Source organism: Phyllobates terribilis, unplaced genomic scaffold (genome assembly GCF_046119375.1).
Source record: "Phyllobates terribilis strain yellow unplaced genomic scaffold, ASM4611937v1 Scaffold_3__8_contigs__length_932513732, whole genome shotgun sequence".
Classification (NCBI taxonomy): domain Eukaryota; kingdom Metazoa; phylum Chordata; class Amphibia; order Anura; family Dendrobatidae; genus Phyllobates; species Phyllobates terribilis.
The window spans coordinates 552,306,474-552,333,134 of NW_027362763.1; the positions used below are offsets into that span (position 1 = coordinate 552,306,474).

The 26,661-nt window shown below is 47.2% G+C and overlaps 1 protein-coding gene across 5 annotated transcripts in view; it reads left to right on the forward strand.

Annotated features, from left to right (window-relative positions):
• The window catches only part of SASH1 (SAM and SH3 domain containing 1), a 1,215,158-nt gene that overhangs the window by 426,765 nt on the left and 761,732 nt on the right, over positions 1-26,661 (forward strand). The window lies entirely within an intron of this gene.

Consider the following 26,661-nt stretch of genomic DNA (forward strand, 5'->3'; position numbering starts at 1 on the left):
CGAGCACAGTACTAACCATATCTTCCCTTTCCTCTACGGGTCGATGGTCTTCTTGTTCCTCTTCAGGGTTCCGTAGCTGTTCAGGACACTTCTTCAGGTGATCCCGGGATACAATGGCAATGGTCTCCCCTCCGTCTTTACTGATGGTACAGACTTTCGGGTTCTCGTGGCTTGAGGGCAGTACGGTGTACGGGTCCTTCTCCCACTGGTCGTCCAACTTGTGGAGCCGTCTTTTCCTCTTCAAGACCTGCTCTCCGGGTACCAGGGGAACAGCGGGAGCATACTGGTTGTAAGTTTTCTCTTGTCTTTCCCTAGCCTGACAGAGACTTCGCTCCACGCTCTCCTGTACTTTCCGGTACTGCTGCTGCCTCTCTGTGTCCCAGTCTGCCTCTGGTGAAGTGTCCTCGGGTGTCAGGACTCCCATTTCCAGGTCAACAGGTAACTTACCAGGTCTCGCCCTCATTAGGTAAGCCGGGGTACAGTTGGTGGAACCTACCGGGATGTGGTTGTATAGGTCCACCAGATCGGGCAGCTTCTCAGGCCACAGACTGTGTTCTTCCAGGGGCAACGTTTTCAGGAGATCCATTACCACCTGGTTCATTTTCTCACAAAGTCCATTAGTTTGCGGATGATAGGGTGTCGTCCTTATCTTCCGGCAGCCATACAGATTGCAGAATTCCTGGAAGACCTCCGCTTCAAAGGCAGGTCCCTGGTCCGTCAGCACTTGGTCCGGGTACCCGTGTGGGTGGCAGAAGTGCTGCTGGAAGGCTCTAGCTGCTGTTTGAGCCGTTAAGTCCTTAACGGGGACGACAACCAAGAACCGGGAGTAATGATCCACAATGGTTAACGCGTAGACGTAGCCACTTCTGCTTGGGGTCAGTTTTACATGATCCAAGGCTACCAGTTCCAATGGCTGCCGGGTGACGATGGACTGCAGGGGAGTCTTCTGGCTGGCACGGTCCTTCCTTCTTAGGTTGCACGGGCCACAGTCTCTGCACCACCTCTCGATGGTTCCCCTCATGCCTACCCAGTGGAACCGCCCACGCAGCAGGAACTCCAGCTTCTTCCATCCGAAGTGTCCAGCCCCGTGGTATGCTTCCATCACCATGGCTGCGTCTCTCCGTGGCACCACTACTTGCCAGATTAGTTCATGCGTCCGGGAGTTAACCATTCTGCGGCACAACTTCCCCTTGTAAAGGAACAGTCGACTCTTCTCAGCCCACAGTTGCTTGGCTTCCTCCGGAGCGTCTGGGTCAAGGCGAGCCTCTGGCCGAGTCAGCATCTCCTTCACCAGCCGGACGGCAGGGTCACTGTCTTGCGTTTCCTCCCAGTTGTAGTGAGGCAAGGGGTTAAACGTAGCGGCTTGCTTACTCCTTACCCGATGGGAATACTGGATAGTCCCATGACGGTGGAACGCGGGGAGTTCGACTTCTTCCAGTCCCTCTGGATCTTCTCCTACGTCCGGTAGGTTTGGCATCCTGGACAGGGCGTCCGCGTTGGTATTGGAGCGTCCTGCCCGGTATTTGATTGTGAACTCGTAGTTGGACAGACGGGCCATCCATCTCTGCTCTAGGGCACCGAATCTTGCCGTGTCCAGGTGTGTCAACGGGTTGTTATCCGTGTACACGGTGAACCGGGAAGAAGCGAGGTAGTGCTTAAAGCGTTCGGTGACTGCCCACACCACTGCCAGGAACTCTAGCTTAAATGAGCTGTAATTCTCAGGGTTTCTTTCGGTGGATCGCAGTTTTCGGCTAGCGTAAGCGATTACTCGTTCTTTCCCCTGCTGGATCTGGGACAGTACGGCTCCTAGCCCGATGTTACTTGCGTCGGTGTAGAGGATAAAGGGCTGGCTGTAATCAGGGTACGCCAGGATTTCATCCCCCGTGAGGGCCATCTTCAGCTGGCGGAAGGACTCTTCTTCTAACTTCTCCCATTTGAAGGGCGGCTTCTGGTTCTTGGCCTTCCGGGACTGGCCTATCAGGAGGTCCTGCATAGGAGCTGCCTTTTTGGTGAAACCGGGGATGAATCTGCGGTAATAGCCTACCAACCCGAGGAACTGCCGCACTTCCTTTACACTGGAGGGACTTGGCCATTCCTTAATTGCGGTGATCTTATCAGGGTCGGGAGCCACTCCGTCAGCGCTCACCACGTGTCCCAGGTACTGCACCTTTGGTTTCAGGAGGTGACACTTGGAGGGTTTTACCTTTAAGCCGTAGCTTGCCAGAGCTTCGAACACTTCCGCCAGGTGTTTCAGGTGGTCCTCATAAGTCTTGGAATATACGATGACATCGTCCAGGTACAACAGGACCGTCTCGAAGTTTCTGTGGCCCAGACAGCACTCCATTAATCGTTGGAAGGTTCCCGGTGCGTTGCAGAGTCCGAACGGCATACAGGTAAACTCGCTAAGTCCCATCGGGGTGGTGAATGCGGTCTTCTCCCGGTCCGCCTCTGCTACAGGAACCTGCCAGTACCCGCTAGTGAGATCCAAGGTAGAGAAGAAGTTAGCAGTAGAGATGAGCGTTGTTCTACTCGAACTGTTCGCCAATCTCAAATTCGAGCTGTTTTGGGCGGTGTTCGAGCCAGTCGGCGAACACGAACAATTTGAGAAAAATTCGGCTGTTCGAGGTTATGTTCGATAACTGTTCGTGCACCAAAATCATAACTGGATTTTTTCTCAGTAATGATGAAAATTAATGTTAATACGCAGTTTGAGTGTACAGCGGGGCGGGGGGAGGGGCAGGGGATGGATCTCTGCAGGAACAATGAAGATCTCCATTTTTTTTTCTCTTTCCCGCATTTGCAGTGGGGAGGTGCAATCTGTCAGCCTATCAGCAGCGCACACACGGAGCGAAGTGCTTTTTTTCACACAAGCAAGGGCATGTGTGATTGGCAGTGTATGTCACATGTCCTTGCCCTATAAGACCAAGCCATTTTCCCCGTCGCCACCATTTTCTCACTGCTGCAGCTGCGTGTTAGACGGCACCGCTGTTGCTGTGTGCGCTATACCTTGTTAATTTCAAGCCAATTTTCGCACAAATATACAGATAGCTTGGGAGTAGGGAATAGTTGTGATTGCAGTCCTTTTAAGGACTAGGTTACAGCATTTCCTACGACTTTTATCAGGCAGGTCTGTGCTCTTAAATAGATAGATTGTGGGAGTAAAGACTAATTGTAATTGGAGTCCTTTTCAGGACTAGGTTACATCAGTTCCTATCAGTTTTTGCCAGGCAGGTCTGTGCCAGTGCTGTGCAAGTTTTTTTCACAGCATTTGGCTGAATCTAGCAAAGCTAATCCTTTTTGGCCTATTGCAGAGTGTGTTAGTCAGTGGAGTAGCCTATCTGTGTTGCAAGATATACCACCTGTGTATAGAATACCAATTTTTTTACTGCACCTAGTGAAGTAAAATCTTTTGGGCATAGCATCATTCTATTAGTCCATCTATACTGACCTCCATCAGGTTGCAAACTGAATATAATTTTTTTCTGCATCTAGCTCTGAAAAAATATTTGGGCTTCTAGCAGTGTGTGGGACTTGGTCTATTAGTCCATCTATACTGACCTCCATCAGGTTGCAAATTAAAAATATTTTTTTTCTGCATCTAGCTCTGAAAAAATATTTGGGCTTCTAGCAGTGTGTGGGACTTGGTCTATTAGTCCATCTATACTGACCTCCATCAGGTTGCAAATTAAAAATAATTTTTTTCTTCATTTATCTCTGAAAAAATATTTGGGCTTCTAGCAGCGTGTGGGACTTGTTCTATTAGTCCATCTATACTGACCTCCATCAGGTTGCAAATTGAATAAAAAAAATTTCTGCATCTAGCTCTGAAAAAATATTTGGGCTTCTAGCGGTGTGTGGGACTTGGTCTATTAGTCCATCTATACTGACCTCCATCAGGTTGCAAATTAAAAATAATTTTTTTCTGCATCTAGCTCTGAAAAAATATTTGGGCTTCTAGCAGCGTGTGGGACTTGGTCTATTAGTCCATCTATACTGACCTCCATCAGGTTTCAAATTGAATAAAAAAAATTTCTGCATCTAGCTCTGAAAAAATATTTGGGCTTCTAGCGGTGTGTGGGACTTGGTCTATTAGTCCATCTATACTGACCTCCATCAGGTTGCAAATTAAAAATAATTTTTTTCTGCATCTAGCTCTGAAAAAATATTTGGGCTTCTAGCAGTGTGTGGGACTTGGTCTATTAGTCCATCTATACTGACCTCCATCAGGTTGCAAATTAAAAATAATTTTTTTCTTCATTTAGCTCTGAAAAAATATTTGGGCTTCTAGCAGTGTGTGGGACTTGTTCTATTAGTCCTTCTATACTGACGTCCAGCAGGTTGCAAATTGAATATAATTTTTTTCTGCATCTAGCTCTGAAAAAATATTTGGGCTTCTAGCGGTGTGTGGGACTTGGTCTATTAGTCCATCTATACTGACCTCCATCAGGTTGCAAATTAAAAATATTTTTTTTCTGCATCTAGCTCTGAAAAAATATTTGGGCTTCTAGCAGTGTGTGGGACTTGGTCTATTAGTCCATCTATACTGACCTCCATCAGGTTGCAAATTAAAAATAATTTTTTTCTGCATCTAGCTCTGAAAAAATATTTGGGCTTCTAGCGGTGTGTGGGACTTGGTCTATTAGTCCATCTATACTGACCTCCATCAGGTTGCAAATTAAAAATAATTTTTTTCTGCATCTAGCTCTGAAAAAATATTTGGGCTTCTAGCGGTGTGTGGGACTTGGTCTATTAGTCCATCTATACTGACCTCCATCAGGTTGCAAATTAAAAATAATTTTTTTCTGCATCTAGCTCTGAAAAAATATTTGGGCTTCTAGCAGTGTGTGGGACTTGGTCTATTAGTCCATCTATACTGACCTCCATCAGGTTGCAAATTAAAAATAATTTTTTTCTGCATCTAGCTCTGAAAAAATATTTGGGCTTCTAGCAGTGTGTGGGACTTGGTCTATTAGTCCATCTATACTGACCTCCATCAGGTTGCAAATTAAAAATAATTTTTTTCTTCATTTATCTCTGAAAAAATATTTGGGCTTCTAGCAGCGTGTGGGACTTGTTCTATTAGTCCATCTATACTGACCTCCATCAGGTTGCAAATTAAAAATAATTTTTTTCTGCATCTAGCTCTGAAAAAATATTTGGGCTTCTAGCAGTGTGTGGGACTTGGTCTATTAGTCCATCTATACTGACCTCCATCAGGTAGCAAATTAAAAATATTTTTTTTCTGCATCTAGCTCTGAAAAAATATTTGGGCTTCTAGCAGTGTGTGGGACTTGGTCTATTAGTCCATCTATACTGACCTCCATCAGGTTGCAAATTGAATAAAAAAAATTTCTGCATCTAGCTCTGAAAAAATATTTGGGCTTCTAGCGGTGTGTGGGACTTGGTCTATTAGTCCATCTATACTGACCTCCATCAGGTTGCAAATTAAAAATATTTTTTTTCTGCATCTAGCTCTGAAAAAATATTTGGGCTTCTAGCAGTGTGTGGGACTTGGTCTATTAGTCCATCTATACTGACCTCCATCAGGTTGCAAATTAAAAATAATTTTTTTCTTCATTTATCTCTGAAAAAATATTTGGGCTTCTAGCAGCGTGTGGGACTTGTTCTATTAGTCCATCTATACTGACCTCCATCAGGTTGCAAATTAAAAATAATTTTTTTCTGCATCTAGCTCTGAAAAAATATTTGGGCTTCTAGCAGTGTGTGGGACTTGGTCTATTAGTCCATCTATACTGACCTCCATCAGGTTGCAAATTAAAAATAATTTTTTTCTGCATCTAGCTCTGAAAAAATATTTGGGCTTCTAGCAGTGTGTGGGACTTGGTCTATTAGTCCATCTATACTGACCTCCATCAGGTTGCAAATTGAATAAAAAAATTTTCTGCATCTAGCTCTGAAAAAATATTTGGGCTTCTAGCGGTGTGTGGGACTTGGTCTATTAGTCCATCTATACTGACCTCCATCAGGTTGCAAATTAAAAATATTTTTTTTCTGCATCTAGCTCTGAAAAAATATTTGGGCTTCTAGCAGTGTGTGGGACTTGGTCTATTAGTCCATCTATACTGACCTCCATCAGGTTGCAAATTAAAAATAATTTTTTTCTTCATTTAGCTCTGAAAAAATATTTGGGCTTCTAGCAGTGTGTGGGACTTGTTCTATTAGTCCTTCTATACTGACCTCCATCAGGTTGCAAATTAAAAATAATTTTTTTCTGCATCTAGCTCTGAAAAAATATTTGGGCTTCTAGCAGCGTGTGGGACTTGGTCTATTAGTCCATCTATACTGACCTCCATCAGGTTGCAAATTAAAAATAATTTTTTTCTGCATCTAGCTCTGAAAAAATATTTGGGCTTCTAGCAGTGTGTGGGACTTGGTCTATTAGTCCATCTATACTGACCTCCATCAGGTTGCAAATTAAAAATAATTTTTTTCTTCATTTATCTCTGAAAAAATATTTGGGCTTCTAGCAGCGTGTGGGACTTGTTCTATTAGTCCATCTATACTGACCTCCATCAGGTTGCAAATTAAAAATAATTTTTTTCTGCATCTAGCTCTGAAAAAATATTTGGGCTTCTAGCAGTGTGTGGGACTTGGTCTATTAGTCCATCTATACTGACCTCCATCAGGTTGCAAATTAAAAATAATTTTTTTCTGCATCTAGCTCTGAAAAAATATTTGGGCTTCTAGCAGTGTGTGGGACTTGGTCTATTAGTCCATCTATACTGACCTCCATCAGGTTGCAAATTGAATAAAAATTTTTTCTGCATCTAGCTCTGAAAAAATATTTGGGCTTCTAGCGGTGTGTGGGACTTGGTCTATTAGTCCATCTATACTGACCTCCATCAGGTTGCAAATTAAAAATAATTTTTTTCTGCATCTAGCTCTGAAAAAATATTTGGGCTTCTAGCAGTGTGTGGGACTTGGTCTATTAGTCCATCTATACTGACCTCCATCAGGTTGCAAATTAAAAATAATTTTTTTCTTCATTTAGCTCTGAAAAAATATTTGGGCTTCTAGCAGTGTGTGGGACTTGTTCTATTAGTCCTTCTATACTGACCTCCATCAGGTTGCAAATTAAAAATAATTTTTTTCTGCATCTAGCTCTGAAAAAATATTTGGGCTTCTAGCAGTGTGTGGGACTTGGTCTATTAGTCCATCTATACTGACCTCCATCAGGTTGCAAATTAAAAATAATTTTTTTCTGCATCTAGCTCTGAAAAAATATTTGGGCTTCTAGCAGTGTGTGGGACTTGGTCTATTAGTCCATCTATACTGACCTCCATCAGGTTGCAAATTAAAAATAATTTTTTTCTTCATTTATCTCTGAAAAAATATTTGGGCTTCTAGCAGCGTGTGGGACTTGTTCTATTAGTCCATCTATACTGACCTCCATCAGGTTGCAAATTAAAAATAATTTTTTTCTGCATCTAGCTCTGAAAAAATATTTGGGCTTCTAGCAGTGTGTGGGACTTGGTCTATTAGTCCATATATACTGACCTCCATCAGGTTGCAAATTGAATAAAAAAAATTTCTGCATCTAGCTCTGAAAAAATATTTGGGCTTCTAGCGGTGTGTGGGACTTGGTCTATTAGTCCATCTATACTGACCTCCATCAGGTTGCAAATTAAAAATAATTTTTTTCTGCATCTAACCCAGCCAATAGTTTTGGCCTAATACCACAGTTTGGCCACTCAGCTCTGCTCGGTTACCATCCATTGTTTTTTTGTGCAAACAACTCCAGAGTTGTGAATTAGTTAACCACCAAAATGAGTGGAAAAAGGCCTGCTGCTGGTGGAAAGGGGAATAGGCGTGTTGGGAAGGGGAAAAAAGGTTGTGTCCGTGGGGTAGGTGCAGAAGAAAGACCATCTTCCAGCCAAACTAAAATGTCTACTTCTTTTAGCGGACAATGTGATAAGATCCCTTTCTTACGGCCACGCCAATCACTACAAATTCCAGATGAGGCACAAAAACAGCAGGTGCTTCAACGGATATCAAGTGCTCCTTTAAGTGGGCTCTCCTCCACATCAACTTCAACATCACAAATACTCCAGTCCTCAAAGGTGTCACCCAAATCGCACTTGCTTCCTCACAGCTCCCAAATCTCCAGCTGCCCGTCTGAGTATGAGGTAGAACAGATGGTTGAGTCTGCAGAGCTGTTTACTCATACTATAGCCTGGGAATCAGAGGTCGACTCCAGCGCTTCTGTGAATCCAAACGAGGAAATGATCTGCACTGATGCCCAGAATCTTTATGAGTCGGATCCAGGACCAGACGCAGAAGGTTCTGACCATAATGTAGACCCTCATTCCCAAACTGTAACTCCTGTTGGTGGAGACAATGAGGAAGACGATGATAAGACTCAAATACCTGATTGGAGCGACAACTTTAGTTTTTTGTCAGGGCAGGAACAGGTTGGCTCTGAGGACGACGGGTGTGATAACGCACAGGGTGATGATGATGAGGTCGGAGATCCCACTTACTGTCAACCCACAGTCAGCCAAGAGATGAGGTCAGCAGAGGAGGTGGAGGAAGATGCTAGTGACGACGAGGTCAGGTTGCGCCTTCCTGGACAGAGACGTAGTACTGGAAGCACGTCAACAACTGCATCCTCAAACACATCTCTGCCTTTCACCACAAGTCGTGGTGGCTCTTCAGGTCGCATGGGTGCTAAGCCTTGCATAGCCTGGGCATTTTTTCAGATCGATAAAGATGACCCAACTCGTGTTATCTGTAACATTTGTCAGCAAAAGTTAAGTAGAGGCCAAAAAATACATAGTTTGAGTACTTCATGCATGAACCGGCACATGGACATGAAGCATAAGTTGCAGTGGGAAGCTCAGTGTGCTACAATGCGGTCTAGCCGGCCGGGCCAACCACCGTCTGCCATATCTTGTGCATCCGCGGCCTCTTCATCCTCTGTGACTGGGGGGACAGCAGTCACACCTGTTTTGGGGCGCAGACCTGCCACCTCTTTACCCGCAACAGCCAGCGTGATTGGCAGGTCATCATTTTCTTTGGAGGTGGTAACACCAGCTGGTCTTGAGCGCTGTCCGACATCGATAGCACCACCTTTGGATCAAGGCAACCTAACATGTCCGCCTGCATCTTCCTCACAGACCGGCAGTTTGCCGGGGACACCCTTATCAACCCCGTCTAAGCACAATAGCCAGCCCTCGGTCCCTCAGATGTGGACAAGTAAAAGACCATTTCCTCCTAGCCATGAGAAAGCTAAGAGGTTGAATTTCACCATCTGCAAGCTCTTGGCTACAGAAATGCTGCCTTTCCGCCTGGTGGACACAGAGGATTTTCGAGACCTTATGTCCGTCGCAGTGCCCCAGTACCAGATGCCCAGTCGGCACTACTTCTCAAAGAAAGGTGTGCCTGCGCTCCACCAGCATGTCTCACACAACATCACCGCTTCTTTGAGAAACTCTGTGTGTGACAGGGTGCATTTCACCACAGACACTTGGACGAGTAGGCATGGACAGGGGCATTACATGTCGCTGACTGGGCACTGGGTAACTATGGTGACAGCAGGACAAGGGGCTGCTGTCCAAGTCTTGCCGTCCCCACGAGTTGTGCGTCAATCCTCTTTATGTCATTTTTCCTCCACTGCTTCTGCCTCCTCAACCTCCTCTCGGTCTTCCACCTGCACCCAAAGCCTGTCTGGTCATGCCACAAGCTTTCTAACTGCGCAGAAGGGATCCTGCACACCTCCTTACTATGCTGGCAGTAGGGCTCAACGTCATCAGGCGGTTTTTACATTGAAATGTCTGGGAAATGTGAGTCACACAGCTGAGGAGTTGTGGTCAGCTCTGGAGAACCAATTTCATGAATGGTTGTCTCCACTGGACCTGAAACCAGGGAAGGCCGTGTGCGACAATGCTGCAAACCTGGGTGCGGCCCTTCGCCGGGGCAATGTCACACACGTGCCTTGTATGGCTCACGTGTTGAACCTGGTTGTCCAGCAATTTTTAGCCCACTATCCCAGACTAGATGGCCTTCTGCAGAGGGCACGGTCGCTGTGTGCTCACTTCCGCCGTTCGCATCCCGCAGCTCAGCGACTTACATCTCTACAGAAGTCGTTGGGCCTGCCACTTCACCGGCTAAAATGCGATGTGCCTACCCGGTGGAATTCAACTCTGCACATGTTGCAGCGACTGTGGCAGCACCGACAAGCCCTGGTGCAATACGTTCTGACGTATAGCCTGGGCCAACGAGATTCAGAGGTGGGGCAAATCACGCTGGAGGAGTGGTCTCAGATCAGGGACCTATGCACCCTTCTGCACAGTTTTGAAATGGCGATGAAGATGTTTAGTGCTGACGATGCCATTATCAGCATGACTATTCCGGTGATTTACATGCTGGAGCACATGTTAAACAGAATTCGGAGTCAGGTGGTGGCACAAGAGGAGGTGGAGGAAGTAGAGGAGGAGGAGTTGTATGCGGAAGGGCTAACATCTGCAAGGTCCAGACGGTCGGCAGCACCAAGGCGGCAGGCATGTGAGGGTGGGGGAGATGGTTTTACCAGGGCGCATGGTAGCAGCCAAACTAGTGAGGAAGGTGCAGGAGCCCAGGAAGAAGTGGAGGACGAACTGATGGAAGACTCATCAGATGAGGGAGACCTTGATCACATTTCTGTTGTGCGAGGTTGGGGGGAGAGGACAGAGGAAGGAAGCATGATTGTTACCTCGCCACCAACACAACAGGGACTTGGTGCTCCTGGATGCGCAACACACATGAGTGCCTTCTTGCTGCACTACCTGCAACATGACCCTCGAATTGTGAGAATTAGAAATAATCCTGACTACTGGGTTGCCACACTGTTAGATCCCCGGTACAAAAGTAAATTTGCAGAAATTATTCCTGCCATAGAAAGGGATGCACGCATGCAGGAGTATCAGCAGAGACTGTTGCAGAATCTTACATGTGCTTTTCCACAAAATACCAGTGGTGCACGTAGTGAATCTCACAGTTCCAACTTGCCAACCGTGGGACCGTCAAGTGTTCAGCACTCAAACCGTAACAGAACCACAGTATCTGCTGGTAACATCAATTTTGCGGAATCATTTCACCACTTTTTAGCCCATCCTTTGCAAGGCCACAGGAGACAAGAAGTCTGACACATAGTCAACGCCTAGAGACGATGGTACAGGAGTATCTCCAAGTAAACATTGAAGCCACGACTGTGTCACTGGACCCTTGCTCTTTTTGGGCTTCCAATCTGGATAAATGGCCGGAGCTAGCCACTTACGCCTTGGAGATCTTGTCATGCCCCGCAGCCAGCGTTCTGTCTGAACGTGTGTTCAGCGCTGCTGGTGGTGTGCTGACAGATAAGCGCACGCGGCTCTCCACTGATAATGTAGACAGACTCACGTTCATAAAGATGAACAAATCATGGATCCGAAACGACTTTTCTACCCCTGTGTCATCCTGGGGAGAGTAAAAGCTTGATGATTGTTTAAAATCACCCTACCAACCGTTTTAAGCTTTCAAATTACTAATCATGTTTATCTGTATCTTGACTGGAAAATAATTTGGGCTTTGTAGCAGTGTGCAGCACTGATCCTATTAGGCCATCTATAATAAGCTCCACCAGATTTAAAATTAAAAATAATTTTTAGCTGCATCTAGCCCGGAAAATAATTTTGGGGCTCCGAGATGCGCAAGACACATAAGTGCCTTCTTGCTGCACTACCTGCAGCATGACCCTCATATTGTCAGAATTCGAAGTAATCATGACTACTGGGTTGCCACACTCTTAGATCCCCCAAACTTTTCGATCAACCTTTTCATTTTAATAAAGACCAAAAAAATGGTCATTTTTGAAATTATAAGCATTAGCAGGTTGTTAGAAACTGAAATCAAACAGTTTTCAACTCAAAACTTTATTCTAGGTGATGTTACATTTTCACATAGGACCCCTTGTTCGAAAGGAGCTTCTGAACTCTCTCGTCCATTGAATTTGTCAGGTTTTGGATGGTTTCTGCTTCAATTGTTTTGCATGAGGACAGAATACCCTCCCAGAGCTGTTGCTTAGATGTGAACTGCCTCCCGCCATCATAGACACTCCTTTTAATGATGCTCCAAAGGTTCTGAATGGGGTAGAGGTCAGGGGAGCATGGGGGTCACACCATAAGTTTGTCCCCTTTTATGCCCATATCAGCCAGAGATGCAGATGTTTTATGTGCAGCATGAGATGGTGCATTATCATGCAGAAAAATGATCTTGCTGTGAAATACACTGTTCTTCTTTTTGAACCATGGCAGGAAGTGCTGTTTGAGAAAATCCACATACATTATGGAGTTCATCTTTAGCGCCTTCAGGGATCCTAAAGGGGCCGACAATCTCTCTCCCCATGATTCCAGCCCAAAACATTACTCCACCTCCTCCTTGTTGGCGCTGTAGCCGTGTTTGCGTGGGGTGTCCATCAACCAGCCATCCTCCACTCCATCCATCTGGACCATCGAGCGCTGCACGGCACTCATCCGTGAACAAAACAGTTTTGAAATCAGTCTTCATGTAATGTTTGGCCCACTGGAGCCGTTTCTGCTTGTGTGAAGTGGATAGAGGAGGTCGACAGGATGGCGTATGCACAGCTGCAAACCTCTGAAGGACCCTGCATCTTGTTGTTCGGGGGACGTTGGAGGCACAAGCAGCTTCAAAAACTTGTCTGCTGCTATGACAAGGCTTTTTTGCCGCTGCTCTTTCAACCTGACGTAATTGCCTGTAGGAAAGAGTCCTCAATTTGCCCTTATCAGCACGCACACGTGTGTACTGTGAATCAGCTACATACTTCTTGATTGCCAAGACACTTTATCCTGATCATCGCACAATGTTGATTGTAGTCATGCCTTGACCTAAACACTCCACAATTTGTTGCTTCTCAGCAGCCGACACATCCTTTTTCTTTCCCATTTTGGCAGAAAATGTAGGCTGCTGAATAATGTGAGAGAGCCTTCTTAAGTAGTCTTGCCTTTCATTGGACACACCTGACAAACTAATTAGCACTGGTGTCTGCAATTGCTTACAGTGATATAAAGAGCCCTGACACACATCACCATCAATGAGTTTAACTGACAAACAAACAAATTCTTCCCTTATCACTCCTAAACACTTTTTGCATAATAATTTGGAACACAGTGTACATGTGCTTTTCCACAAAACACCAGTGGTTCACGTAGTGAATCTTACAGTTCTAACTTGCCAACCGTGGTCTGTATGGAGTTGTTCAATAAAGGGCCCAAAATTAAGATAACATAGATGGGAGAGGTCTCTATGAATAGGAATTCCTAAGTATTTGATACCCTGTGAGGGCCAGGCAAAGGGAAAGTTGGACTGGATGGAATCCTATATGGATTTGGGGAGGGAGACATCGAGGGCCTCAGACTTCGCTGCATTGATTTTAAAATTTGACCATGTAACAAAGTGATCTATTTCAGCCATAACAGCATGGATGGATATATGTGATTGAGTGATATATACTAGGACATCATCAGCAAATAGAGAGCACTTGTACTCGGTGCCTCCCACCTCAATCCACCTAATATTGGGGTTATGGCGAATTGATGAGAGCAGGTGCTCCGTCACTAGGATGTATAAGAGAGGGGACAGAGAACATCCCTGCCTTGTCCCATTGGTGATTGTGAAAGGTGATGAAAATGTTCTGACGCGCCCCCTGGGCCTTGGGACACCCGGAGCCGGACCCTTTTTGGTGGATGCTGGTGGTTGTAGTCTTCGTGGCGGCGATCCGGTTCCGTGGCTCAGGGCGGTCAAACCAGTGGCGGAACTATTTATGTGGTTTTGATGTTTAAATGTCCGACTACGCCACCCGTGGATTGCGGTCAGAGTGAACCGCCGCTACAGGGCAGACCGCTAAGGCTGGTGTTGTGGGTGCAGCAGAGCGTAGCATAACTCCCCACGGGAGGAGTATAGCCTCAGGGCAGTGTATGCGGAGGATGGGGGTGATGGTGCAGGGCAGCAGCAGTAACGACACGGAGTCAGTGATGCAGTTCAGGGCCTTTACTCACAGTTCTTATTATCCAGACCACGTCTGCAGGTAACGGCTGCCCACGTCGTACTGTGCTCACCAGGTGAGGGGCTCAGACAACTCCCAGATAACTTTGGAGAGCTTCACAGGACCCCCTTTGTGTGTCCTTTGTCTGGCCTTTCTTACCAACACTTCTGTCCGGCTGCCTCGGGCCTCCTCTTGGTAAACTTGGCGCCAGTTTCCCTGACCCTATGTGGTGCCTTCCTAGCGGGTGGAGCAAGGGGCTGCGCCACATAAAATGTCAGAGCCTCCGGTTTCTAGCTGAGGGTCGTTTCCTGCCTCCACTAGTTCGGGGACCGGTCTCCCCCTTTGGCCTGACCCCTCCACGCAGGTGGATTCGGGCGTGCGGTGGCGACTCGCCCGTCCGCACCCCTGGGATCCCTTCATTCCTCGTTCCTGGAGCCTTCTCCGCTCCTCTTCCTTCCTTCTCCCTCTTGCAGGCCTGGGCCTCTGTTACTAGGCCCGCCTCCGGAGCAGAGCTCATGCAGAGCCCCTGCTCCCTGCCACTTCTGCTCAGACTTCTCTGCACTGAACTAAGATGGTGCCCACCTTTTATACTCCCTTCTCAATGCACCCAGGAACTGCTTCCTCCCTGCTCCTGCACTGCAGGGTTCCCCTTCCTCAGTGTTCCCTCCCCCCACTCCAGCCAGGGACAGGGACTGTCGTGCCCATCTCAGGGGCATATTGGTCGCCCTGCCCCATGGCAATGTGGTGTAATGCATGCAGGTGTCGGGTCCTGATCCACACTCCATCCTTATCTGAGAGTGAGATATCACACCTCTGGGTGAGGTGCAATACGTCTGTAGCAACCGAGCCCTCGGTGCTACAGTTCCATTTATCTTCAGCCTAGGTGACGTATTGTGATACAGGGCCGTGATTTTGGCTATAAAAGGGTCCCCTAGACCCCTACCCCAAGCTTTTTAAGAGAATCATATATGGCGTGCCAGGAGACTCTATGGAATGCTTTCTCAGCATCCAACGAGAGTATCTACTTACAAATTTTTAACTGCATCTAGCCCAGGAAATACTTTGTGCCTAGTAGCAGTGTCTGCTAGTCAGCGGATTATCCCGGCTGTTAAGCAAGCTACACCACCTGTAGTTTGGACACTTAATTTTTTCAAAGGAAATGCTTCGGGACCACGGGATACTTAGTGAAGAGCATCAGGAGGCACCCCAAGGCATAGGGGCTGGGACTGGCACTAGGATGCCTTGCGGTGGACAGCCGAGCTCGATCCTTATAAAAGCTTTTTAACTGCAGCAGCTTTAGTGGACGCTACTGGAGCTGGAATTACGCGGCTGCTGGCATGAGACTTGCCCTCCAATAGATCCTTGTAAATGGATTTAAAGTGTATTCATTCAAATTAGAGGGACAATTTAAATTAAAAAGCTTAGAGCTGCCTCCACCACAGGGGGGCTCTCTCGACCCACCAGCGGACAGGCACCAGTATTGGGAGAGGGGGGCTGGCCGTCAGGGTTCACCGCGGCTCTGGCACAAACCCGGCGACACGGAGGTGGCACGGGCAGGAGCGGACTGGCCGTCTCGGCTTCTCACTTTTTGGATTTTAGAAGGGCATGACATGCCTATATCTGTGTCTCCCCCTCCTTTTACTCCTCCACCTCTTTTCTTTTCGCATGACTATATGTACTTGTCACTTTTCCATGTGTTAGTTGTGTCTTCTGAGCAGTTTGTCAGCTTTTGGACACCTTTGAAGGTGTTTTCTATGTGTTTCTATGTGTTTTTGTTTGCCTGCCATTGGTTTTAACGGTGTTCGAAGGTGTTCAACGAACAGTTCGACGAACAGTTCGGCGAACACACGGGTGTTCGACGAACCGAACCGAACTCGAACACTACGGGGGTGGCTCAACACTAGTTAGCAGATCTTAAAGCAGCCAAAGACTCCTCTATCCTTGGTAAGGGGTACGCATCCTTGTGTGTGATACGGTTAATTTTCCGGTAATCTACACACATCCTCATGGTGTTGTCTTTCTTTTTGACTAAGACTAGTGGAGCTGCCCAGGGGCTACAGCTATCCCTGATCACCCCAGCCTCCTTCATGTCCCTAAGCATCCCCTTGGCGTGTTGGTAGTGTGCAGGGGGTACGGGTCGATACCTCTCTTTTATAGGAAGATGGTCTCCCGTGGGGATGTGGTGTTCTACCCCCTTGACTCGCCCGAAGTCTAACGGGTGTTTACTAAACACTCTGTCGTACTCTTGAACCACCCGATAGACTCCCTGTTTCTGGTGTGAGGGAGTGGAGTCAGTACCCAAATGTAGTTGCTGACACCAGTCCTCCATTGTTTCCTTAGAGCCGTTACCTTCCTCCGGGGAAGATGGAGGCAAGGGTTCTACGGACTGTATGGAATTTTGATTGATGGTATACAATTTGGCTAGCGTGGCATACCGGGGCAGGTACACTTCCCTCTTCCCGATATTTATTATGCGAACGGGCACCCTCCCATGGCGTACATTGACCACCCCCCGTGCTGTCAAAATGGTGGGCCTACTGTCTGAGTAAACTGGTTCTACCATTGCCTGGTAATCTCTACCTCTCAGACCAATAGCTGCCCGGCACCAAATCATCATTTCACTTTTTGGGGGCATGGCAATAGGGGAAGGGTCACACATTCTTACGCTACCAATCTCACCACCGGAGAGTTCTATCTGTTGCCGTCGCATCAGTGCCCGGATCTCTTTCTGGAGCACTTGCTGCTGGCCGGAGCTGGCGTTCTTGGCAACCTGTTGTAAAAGGAAAATCACCTCTGCAAGACAATTTTCAATTACATTAGTTCCTAGAGTTATCTTTGGGTGACTCTCGTGTTTGTCAATGTCTACAATGATCAGTCCCTGTGCTGCCAGTTCGACTCTACCGATTTTAATGGTCACCTCTTTAAATCCAATCTGTGGCACGGGCTGACCATTGCTGGCGATGATACTCAAGTCGTCGTCAGGGTAGCGGGTGATATCCGAGTCATTCCAGTACTGCTTGAAGAGAACGTACGGGATAGTGGTAACCTGTGACCCGGTGTCCAGTAGGGCACTCATGGGGATGCCATCCAGTACCACGGGCAAGACTGGACGTCCTCCCACATATTTGTCGCGCCAGTTCGATGGGCCTGATGATCTTTTTCCTGGGGTTTGGCCCTCTACCCCAGGTTGTGCCAGTTTAAAGGACAGTACCTTGCCATATGTCCGGGTTGATTGCAGCGGCGGCAGATGCGTTGTCCGTCCTCGTTGTATCGGTCGCTGGGTCTTCCTCTGGCCGGTGGGGTCCTCCTTGGTCGACGCCACGGGATGTCCTCCGGTCCGGATGCCAGCTGGATCTTCCCTGGAGTGGAAACCTGTAAAGACTGCACAGTTCGGGTTAGCGCGGCAACGCTTTTAGCTAGCTCTTGGACCTGATGGTGCAGGTCTGGAGCCGGGTCATTGTTCAAAGCCTGTGCATCAGCTCCCACAGGCCCTGCCGACAAGGGTGCCGCCTCCTGGTGGTAAGTGGTAGTGGGGCGTCTGTGGGTCACAACGCCACCTGGTGCCGGTTCTCGGAGCACCCGGATGGCTCTGTCCTTGAACTGTGCAAATCCCAGATGAGGGTCCTGTAAGGCCATTGCCCGCAACTGGGTTCGGTGGGCATTGCAATATAAACCCTCTATAAATTGTTCAGTCAACAGCCTGTCCTCGTCTCCCACGCCGTCAGGGTCGGTCTGCTTAATGGCTCTCAGGGCCCCTTGTAGGTTCAGGGCATAGTCCCTTATACTCTCATGTGCCCGCTGTTTGCACCCGTAGAATCTAAGCTTGATCTCGGCTGAGGTGCGGGTATCAACGGTGTCCCTCAGCCGGGTTAGTATCCCTGCAACAGTCCTCCCCCCAGGTGGCCAGGACTTTACCTCCCTTTGGGCTGCCCCGGTTAATTGGGCCACCAGGATGCTCACTTTTTGCTCTTCTGTGAGGGGATACACCTGGAAGAGGCTATCCAGCTTTTCTCTAAAGTCATGCAGGGTATGTGACTCCCCTGAGTACTGGGGTAGCCAGGCCGCTCCCGGGATATAGGGCATGGTGAAAGGCATGACTGCAGCAGCGGTGGCGCTGGCGGGGGTTGAGGCAGTGAAGCTCTCCTCCGGATCCGACATCTTCCTCCCCCCTAGTGGACAGTGGCCTACCTTGCGATGATCCTCTTCCGTAGGCCGCGGCTCCGCAGTGGATCGTCAGGGTTGAGGACCTTCCGTCGCGCTCCTGTGACGTCGGCGTCTGCTGGGCTCCTTCCAGGACCTTACGCAACGTCCGGACGTGAGGCGGGGCTTCAGTTCTCGCGCGCTTTCGGAGTCCACGCCCCTCTTCTTCCCACGCGGCGTCTTCAAGATGGCGTCCAATGGCGGGAAAACTCCACGGATGGCGGGAAGAAGGCAGAAGATGGCGCCGGATGGCGGGAAAACTTCGCGGATGGCGGGAAGAAGGTAGAAGATGGCGCCGGATGGCGGGAAACCTCGACGGATGGCGGGAATCTTCACCACTGGTAAGTTTGAACAGTCTTTTTCAGGCACGCAGTACCCGGTGGTTGCGGGCACGAAATCCTGCCGACTACGCCAAAAGTTGACGCGCCCCTGGGCCTGTGTCGCGCTGCGTTGCGCACGCGGGAGCTTACCCGGAGCCGGATCTTTTGAGGGTTGTAGTCTCGTGGCGGTGACCCGGTCCGTGCCCAGGGAGTCAAACTAAATGGCGAGTCTATTAGCAGTAGATGTTGGACGACTACGCCACCCGTTGAATGCAGCTATGGAGCTGCCGCTGCAGGGCAGACCGCTGAGGCCGGTGGAAGGATTGTGCAGCGTGGATGGTATAACCCCCAACGGGAGGGGTATGGCCTCAGGGCAGCCGACGTGGATGATGGGGGTAGTAGGAACCACTCAGAGACGATGCGGTGTAATTCAGGGTCTTTACTGGTGATAAAGATAGACCCTCCCGGAGTACTGGCTAGCGATCGGGGCCTGGTCAGTCCTTGAGCAGATGGGATCTCCCCTGGCCAGGCGGAGTTGTAGGCCTCCCAAACTGACTGGACTCTTCTGGCTACCTTGCTAGAGGCGGGTATAAGTAGCCCACGTCCCTGAGTGTACCGTGTGGTGCTCACCCGTATGGCCGGTGACTCGGGGCCTTCTAGTGGCGTCCGCTCCACGACGGCGGTGCTGGTCCCACGCGTGTGACCGTGCCTTCGGGTTTCTTGGCCAGAGGACCTGAAATCCCCTGCCGGGCGGTTTCTGCTGCTGGGTAAAGATTAGTCCCCACAGCCTCGGACTCCGGGTCCGGTGATAGCTTCTCAGTCAGGGCGAGCTCTGCAGCTGCCAGCCCCTGACTCCTTATAGCACTGCTCCCACAGAGCTCCTGATGTTCTTTTCCTATATCTGCTTCTCTTCTCTGTCTCTACTTCTTCTCTACTCACTAACCCTGCCTCAGCCCTAGGTTTATATAGGGGAAGTTCTTCCCCTCCCAGGACTGGGCAGGAGGTGTGGCATGCATAGGATCCCTAACCAAGAGACCTCCCACCTGCTCTCAGACATAACATTGCTGTTACTGTGGGAACCAGACCCCTGGGGTGCCACATTACCACAACAAACCTGCCAAGAGGGGCCTCCCACCAAAACTCTCAGCCTGAGCAAGGAGGGAATTAATCAGAGAGACAGCACAAAGACCAACCCTGAAGGAGCTGCAGAGTTCCCAAGCAGAGACTGGAGTATCTGTCCATATGACCACAATAAGCCCTACACGCCAGAGAGGTGGCCTTTATGGAAGAGTGGGCAGAAAAAAGCCTTTACTTACTTGAGACGGGGATGGAAATTCACCTTTCTACAAGACAATGACCCAAAGCATACTGCTAAAGCAATGCTCGAGTGGTTTAAGGGGAAATGTGTAAATGTTTTAGAGTGGCCTAGTAAAAGCCCAGACCTTAATCCAATTGAGAATCTGTGGTCCGACTTGAAGATTGCTGTTCACCAGAGGAAACCATCTAACGTGAAGGAGCTGGAGCAGTTTTGCCTTAAGGAATGCGCAAAAATCCCAGTGGCAAGATGTGGAAAGCTCATAGAGACTTATCCAAAGTGAAGTATAGCTGTAATTGCTGCAAAAGAAGGCTCTACAAAGTACTGACTTTAGGGGGGTGAATAGTTATGCACACTGAAGTTTTCAGTTATTTTGTCCTATTTGTTTTTAACTTTACAATAAAAAGAAAACCAAATGTCACAGTTGTAGGCATGTTCTTTACATGAACGGATGCAAACCCTAAAAAAAAACAGTGAAATTATAGGTTGCGAGGTAGCAAAACACTAAAAATGTCAAGGGAGGTTAATACTTTCACAAGCCACTGTAACTCCTATGTTGTTACGCCATTGATAATGTTCAACAAATGGAGAAAACGTGCCTTAAAAGGGTTGTCTGGTCTAAAACTACAAGTCTGCAATCACTCTATGTGACTGCAGACTTGTGAATCCTCACATCGCACGCACAGTGCACGTGCTGTGAGGATTCTCCGGTCTCATCGCTGGCAGTCATGTGACCGCAAGTATACGATATGCATACTCTTTCCACAATCTGCCTAGGTAAGTGTGACTTCGCTCAATGCAAGTATACTGAGCGAGACCATTGCAATTCTAGATATTTTATTTATAAGTGGTGTGACGTCGAGAGCGTGTGGAGCTGGATTGGATATATATTCCTTCCAGCAAGTGCCTTTTGCACTGGTAAACAGCAGGGAAGGAGGTCAAGCCCTAGCCTGGATCTTCTCTGCTATTCAAGGCTTTTGGGGCAATGCCCGGATTGCACAGTTGCAGGTCTTAGCACAGTATAAATTGACAGTCAGAACTAGAGATGAGCGTTGTTCTACTCGAACTGTTCGCCAATCTCAAATTCGAGCTGTTTTGGGCGGTGTTCGAGCCGTTCGGCGAACACGAACAATTTGAGAAAAATTCGGCTGTTCGATGTTTAGTTCGATAACTGTTCGTGCACCAAAATCATAACTGGATTTTTTCTCAGCAATGATGAAAATTAATGTTAATACGCAGTTTGAGTGTACAGCGGGGTCGGGGGAGGGGCAGGGGATGGATCTCTGCAGGAACAATGAAGATCTCCATTTTTTTTTTCTCTTTCCCGCATTTACAGTGGGGAGGTGCAATCTGTCAGCCTATCAGCAGCGCACACACGGAGCGAAGTGCTTTTTTTCACACAAGCAAGGGCATGTGTCATTGGCAGTGTATGTCACATGTCCTTGCCCTATAAGACCAAGCCATTTTCCCCGTCGCCACCATTTTCTCACTGCTGCAGCTGCGTGTTAGACGGCACCGCTGTTGCTGTGTGCGCTATACCTTGTTAATTTCAAGCCAATTTTCGCACAAATCTACAGATAGCTTGGGAGTAGGGAATAGTTGTGATTGCAGTCCTTTTAAGGACTAGGTTGCAGCATTTCCTACGACTTTTATCAGGCAGGTCTGTGCTCTTAAATAGATAGATTGTGGGAGTAAAGACTAATTGTAATTGGAGTCCTTTTCAGGACTAGGTTACATCAGTTCCTATCAGTTTTTGCCAGGCAGGTCTGTGCCAGTGCTGTGCAAGTTTTTTTCACAGCATTTGGCTGAATCTAGCAAAGCTAATCCTTTTTGGCCTATTGCAGAGTGTGTTAGTCAGTGGAGTAGCCTATCTGTGTTGCAAGATATACCACCTGTGTATAGAATACCAATTTTTTTACTGCACCTAGTGAAGTAAAATCTTTTGGGCATAGCATCATTCTATTAGTCCATCTATACTGACCTCCATCAGGTTGCAAATTGAATATAATTTTTTTCTGCATCTAGCTCTGAAAAAATATTGGGCTTCTAGCTGTGTGTGGGACTTGTTGTATTAGTCCATTTATACTGACCTCCATCAGGTTGCAAACTGAATATATTTTTTTCTGCATCTACCTCTGAAAAAATATTGGGCTTCTAGCTGTGTGTAGGACTTGTTCTATTAATCCATCTATACAGACCTCCATCAGGTTGCAAACTGAATATATTTTTTTCTGCATCTACCTCTGAAAAAATCTTGGGCTTCTAGCTGTGTGTGGGACTTGTTGTATTAGTCCATCTATACTGACCTCCATCAGGTTGCAAACTGAATATATTTTTTTCTGCATCTACCTCTGAAAAAATATTGGGCTTCAAGCTGTGTGTGGGACTTGTTCTATTAATCCATCTATACAGACCTCCATCAGGTTGCAAACTGAATATATTTTTTTCTGCATCTACCTCTGAAAAAATATTGGGCTTCTAGCTGTGTGTGGGACTTGTTCTATTAGTCCATCTATACTGACCTCCATCAGGTTGCAAACTGAATATATTTTTTTCTGCATCTAGCTCTGAAGAAATATTTGGCCTTCTAGCAGTGTGTGGGACTTTCTCTATTAGTCCATCTATACTGACCTCCATCAGGTTGCAAATTGAATATAATTTTTATCTGCATCTAGCTCTGAAAAAATATTTGGCCTTCTAGCAGTGTGTGGGACTTTCTCTATTAGTCCATCTATACTGACCTCCATCAGGTTGCAAATTAAAAATAATTTTTATCTGCATCTACCTCTGAAAAAATATTTGGGCTTCTAGCTGTGTGTGGGACTTGTTCTATTACAACATCTATACTGACCTCCATCAGGTTACAAACTGAATATATTTTTTTCTGCATCTACCTCTGAAAAAATATTGGGCTTCTAGCTGTGTGTGGGACTTGTTGTATTAGTCCATCTATACTGACCTCCATCAGGTTGCAAATTAAAAATAATTTTTATCTGAATCTACAGTACCTCTGAAAAAATATTGGGGCTTCTAGCTGTGTGTGGGACTTGTTCTATTAGTCCATCTATACTGACCTCCATCAGGTTGCAAATTGAATATAATTTTTATCTGCATCTAGCTCTGAAAAAATATTTGGCCTTCTAGCAGTGTGTGGGACTTTCTCTATTAGTCCATCTATACTGACCTCCATCAGGTTGCAAATTAAAAATTATTTTTATCTGCATCTACAGTACCTCTGAAAAAATATTTGGGCTTCTAGCTGTGTGTGGGACTTGTTCTATTAGTCCATCTATACTGACCTCCATCAGGTTGCAAATTGAATATAATTTTTATCTGCATCTAGCTCTGAAAAAATATTTGGCCTTCTAGCAGTGTGTGGGACTTTCTCTATTAGTCCATCTATACTGACCTCCATCAGGTTGCAAATTGAATATAATTTTTATCTGCATCTAGCTCTGAAAAAATATTTGGCCTTCTAGCAGTGTGTGGGACTTTCTCTACTAGTCCATCTATACTGACCTCCATCAGGTTGCAAATTAAAAATAATTTTTATCTGCATCTACCTCTGAAAAAATATTTGGGCTTCTAGCTGTGTGTGGGACTTGTTCTATTACTCCATCTATACTGACCTCCATCAGGTTGCAAACTGAATATATTTTTTTCTGCATCTACCTCTGAAAAAAAATTGGGCTTCTAGCTGTGTGTGGGACTTGTTGTATTAGTTCATCTATACTGACCTCCATCAGGTTGCAAATTAAAAATAATTTTTATCTGCATCTACAGTACCTCTGAAAAAATATTTGGGCTTCTAGCTGTGTGTGGGACTTGTTCTATTAGTCCATCTATACTGACCTCCATCAGGTTGCAAATTGAATATGATTTTTATCTGCATCTAGCTCTGAAAAAATATTTGGCCTTCTAGCAGTGTGTGGGACTTGTTCTATTAGTCCACCTATACTGACCTCCATCAGGTTGCAAATTCAAAATAATTTTTTGTCTGCATCTAGCTCTGAAAAAATATTTGGCCTTCTAGCAGTGTGTGGGACTTTCTCTATTAGTCCATCTATACTGACCTTCATCAGGTTGCAAACTGAATATATTTTTTTTCTGCATCTACCTCTGAAAAAATATTGGGCTTGTAGCTGTGTGTGGGACTTGTTCTATTAATCCATCTATAACCTCCATCAGGTTGCAAACTGAATAAAAAATTTTTCTGCATCTACCTCTGAAAAAATATTTGGGCTTCTAGCTGTGTGTGGGACTTGTTCTATTAGTCTATCTATACTGACCTCCATCAGGTTGCAAATTGAATATAATTTTTTTCTGCATCTAACCCAGCCAATAGCTTTGGCCTAATACCACAGTTTGGCCACTCAGCTCTGCTCGGTTACCATCCATTGTTTTTTTGTGCAAACAACTCCAGAGTTGTGAATTAGTTAACCACCAAAATGAGTGGAAAAAGGCCTGCTGCTGGTGGAAAGGGGAATAGGCGTGTTGGGAAGGGGAAAAAAGGTTGTGTCCGTGGGGTAGGTGTTAAAGCAACAGTAACATCTGCAGAAGAAAGACCATCTTCCAGCCAAACTAAAATGTCTACTTCTTTTAGCGGACAATGTGATAAGATCCCTTTCTTACGGCCACGCCAATCGCTACAAATTCCAGATGAGGCACAAAAACAGCAGGTGCTTCAACGGATATCAAGTGCTCCTTTAAGTGGGCTCTCCTCCACATCAACTTCAACATCACAAATACTCCAGTCCTCAAAGGTGTCACCCCAATCGCACTTGCTTCCTCACAGCTCCCAAATCTCCAGCTGCCCATCTGAGTATGAGGTAGAACAGATGGTTGAGTCTGCAGAGTTGTTTACTCATACTATAGCCTGGGAATCAGAGGTCGACTCCAGCGCTTCTGTGAATCCAGACGAGGAAATGATCTGCACTGATGCCCAGAATCTTTATGAGTCGGATCCAGGACCAGACGCAGAAGGTTCTGACCATAATGTAGACCCTCATTCCCAAACTGTAACTCCTGTTGGTGGAGACAATGAGGAAGACGATGATAAGACTCAAATACCTGATTGGAGCGACAACTTTAGTTTTTTGTCAGGGCAAGAACAGGTTGGCTCTGAGGACGACGGGTGTGATAACGCACAGGGTGATGATGATGAGGTTGGAGATCCCACTTACTGTCAACCCACAGTCAGCCAAGAGATGAGGTCAGCAGAGGAGGTGGAGGAAGATGCTAGTGACGACGAGGTCAGGTTGCGCCTTCCTGGACAGAGACGTAGTACTGGAAGCACGTCAACAACTGCATCCTCAAACACAACTCTGCCTCTCACCACAAGTCGTGGTGGCTCTTCAGGTCGCATGGGTGCTAAGCCTTGCATAGCCTGGGCATTTTTTCAGATCGATAAAGATGACCCAACTCGTGTTATCTGTAACATTTGTCAGCAAAAGCTAAGTAGAGGCCAAAAAATACATAGTTTGAGTACTTCATGCATGAACCGGCACATGGACATGAAGCATAAGTTGCAGTGGGAAGCTCAGTGTGCTACAATGCGGCCTAGCCGGCCGGGCCAACCACCGTCTGCCATATCTTGTGCATCCGCGGCCTCTTCATCCTCTGTGACTGGGGGGACAGCAGTCACACCTGTTTTGGGGCGCAGACCTGCCACCTCTTTACCCGCAACAGCCAGCGTGATTGGCAGGTCATCATTTTCTTTGGAGGTGGTAACACCAGCTGGTGTTGAGCACTGTCCGACATCGATAGCACCACCTTTGGATCAAGGCAACCTAACATGTCCGCCTGCATCTTCCTCACAGACCGGCAGTTTGCCGGGGACACCCTTATCAACCCCGTCTAAGCACAATAGCCAGCCCTCGGTCCCTCAGATGGGGACAAGTAAAAGACCATTTCCTCCTAGCCATGAGAAAGCTAAGAGGTTGAATTTCACCATCTGCAAGCTCTTGGCTACAGAAATGCTGCCTTTCCGCCTGGTGGACACAGAGGATTTTCGAGACCTTATGTCCGTCACAGAGCCCCAGTACCAGATGCCCAGTCGGCACTACTTCTCAAAGAAAGGTGTGCCTGCGCTCCACCAGCATGTCGCACACAACATCACCGCTTCTTTGAGAAACTCTGTGTGTGACAGGGTGCATTTCACCACAGACACTTGGACGAGTAGGCATGGACAGGGGCGTTACATGTCGCTGACTGGGCACTGGGTAACTATGGTGACAGCAGGACAAGGGGCTGCTGTCCAAGTCTTGCCGTCCCCACGAGTTGTGCGTCAATCCTCTTTATGTCAAAGTTCCTCCACTGCTTCTGCCTCCTCAACCTCCTCTCGGTCTTCCACTTGCACCCAAAGCCTGTCTGGTCATGCCACAAGCTTTCTAACTGCGCAGAAGGGATCCTGCACACCTCCTTACTATGCTGGCAGTAGGGCTCAACGTCATCAGGCGGTTTTTACTATGAAATGTCTGGGAAATGTGAGTCACACAGCTGAGGAGTTGTGGTCAGCTCTGGGGAACCAATTTCATGAATGGTTGTCTCCACTGGACCTGAAACCAGGGAAGGCCGTGTGCGACAATGCTGCAAACCTGGGTGCGGCCTTCGCCGGGGCAATGTCACACACGTGCCTTGTATGGCTCACGTGTTGAACCTGGTTGTCCAGCAATTTTTAGCCCACTATCCCAGACTAGATGGCCTTCTGCAGAGGGCACGGTCGCTGTGTGCTCACTTCCGCCGTTCGCATCCCGCAGCTCAGCGACTTACATCTCTACAGAAGTCGT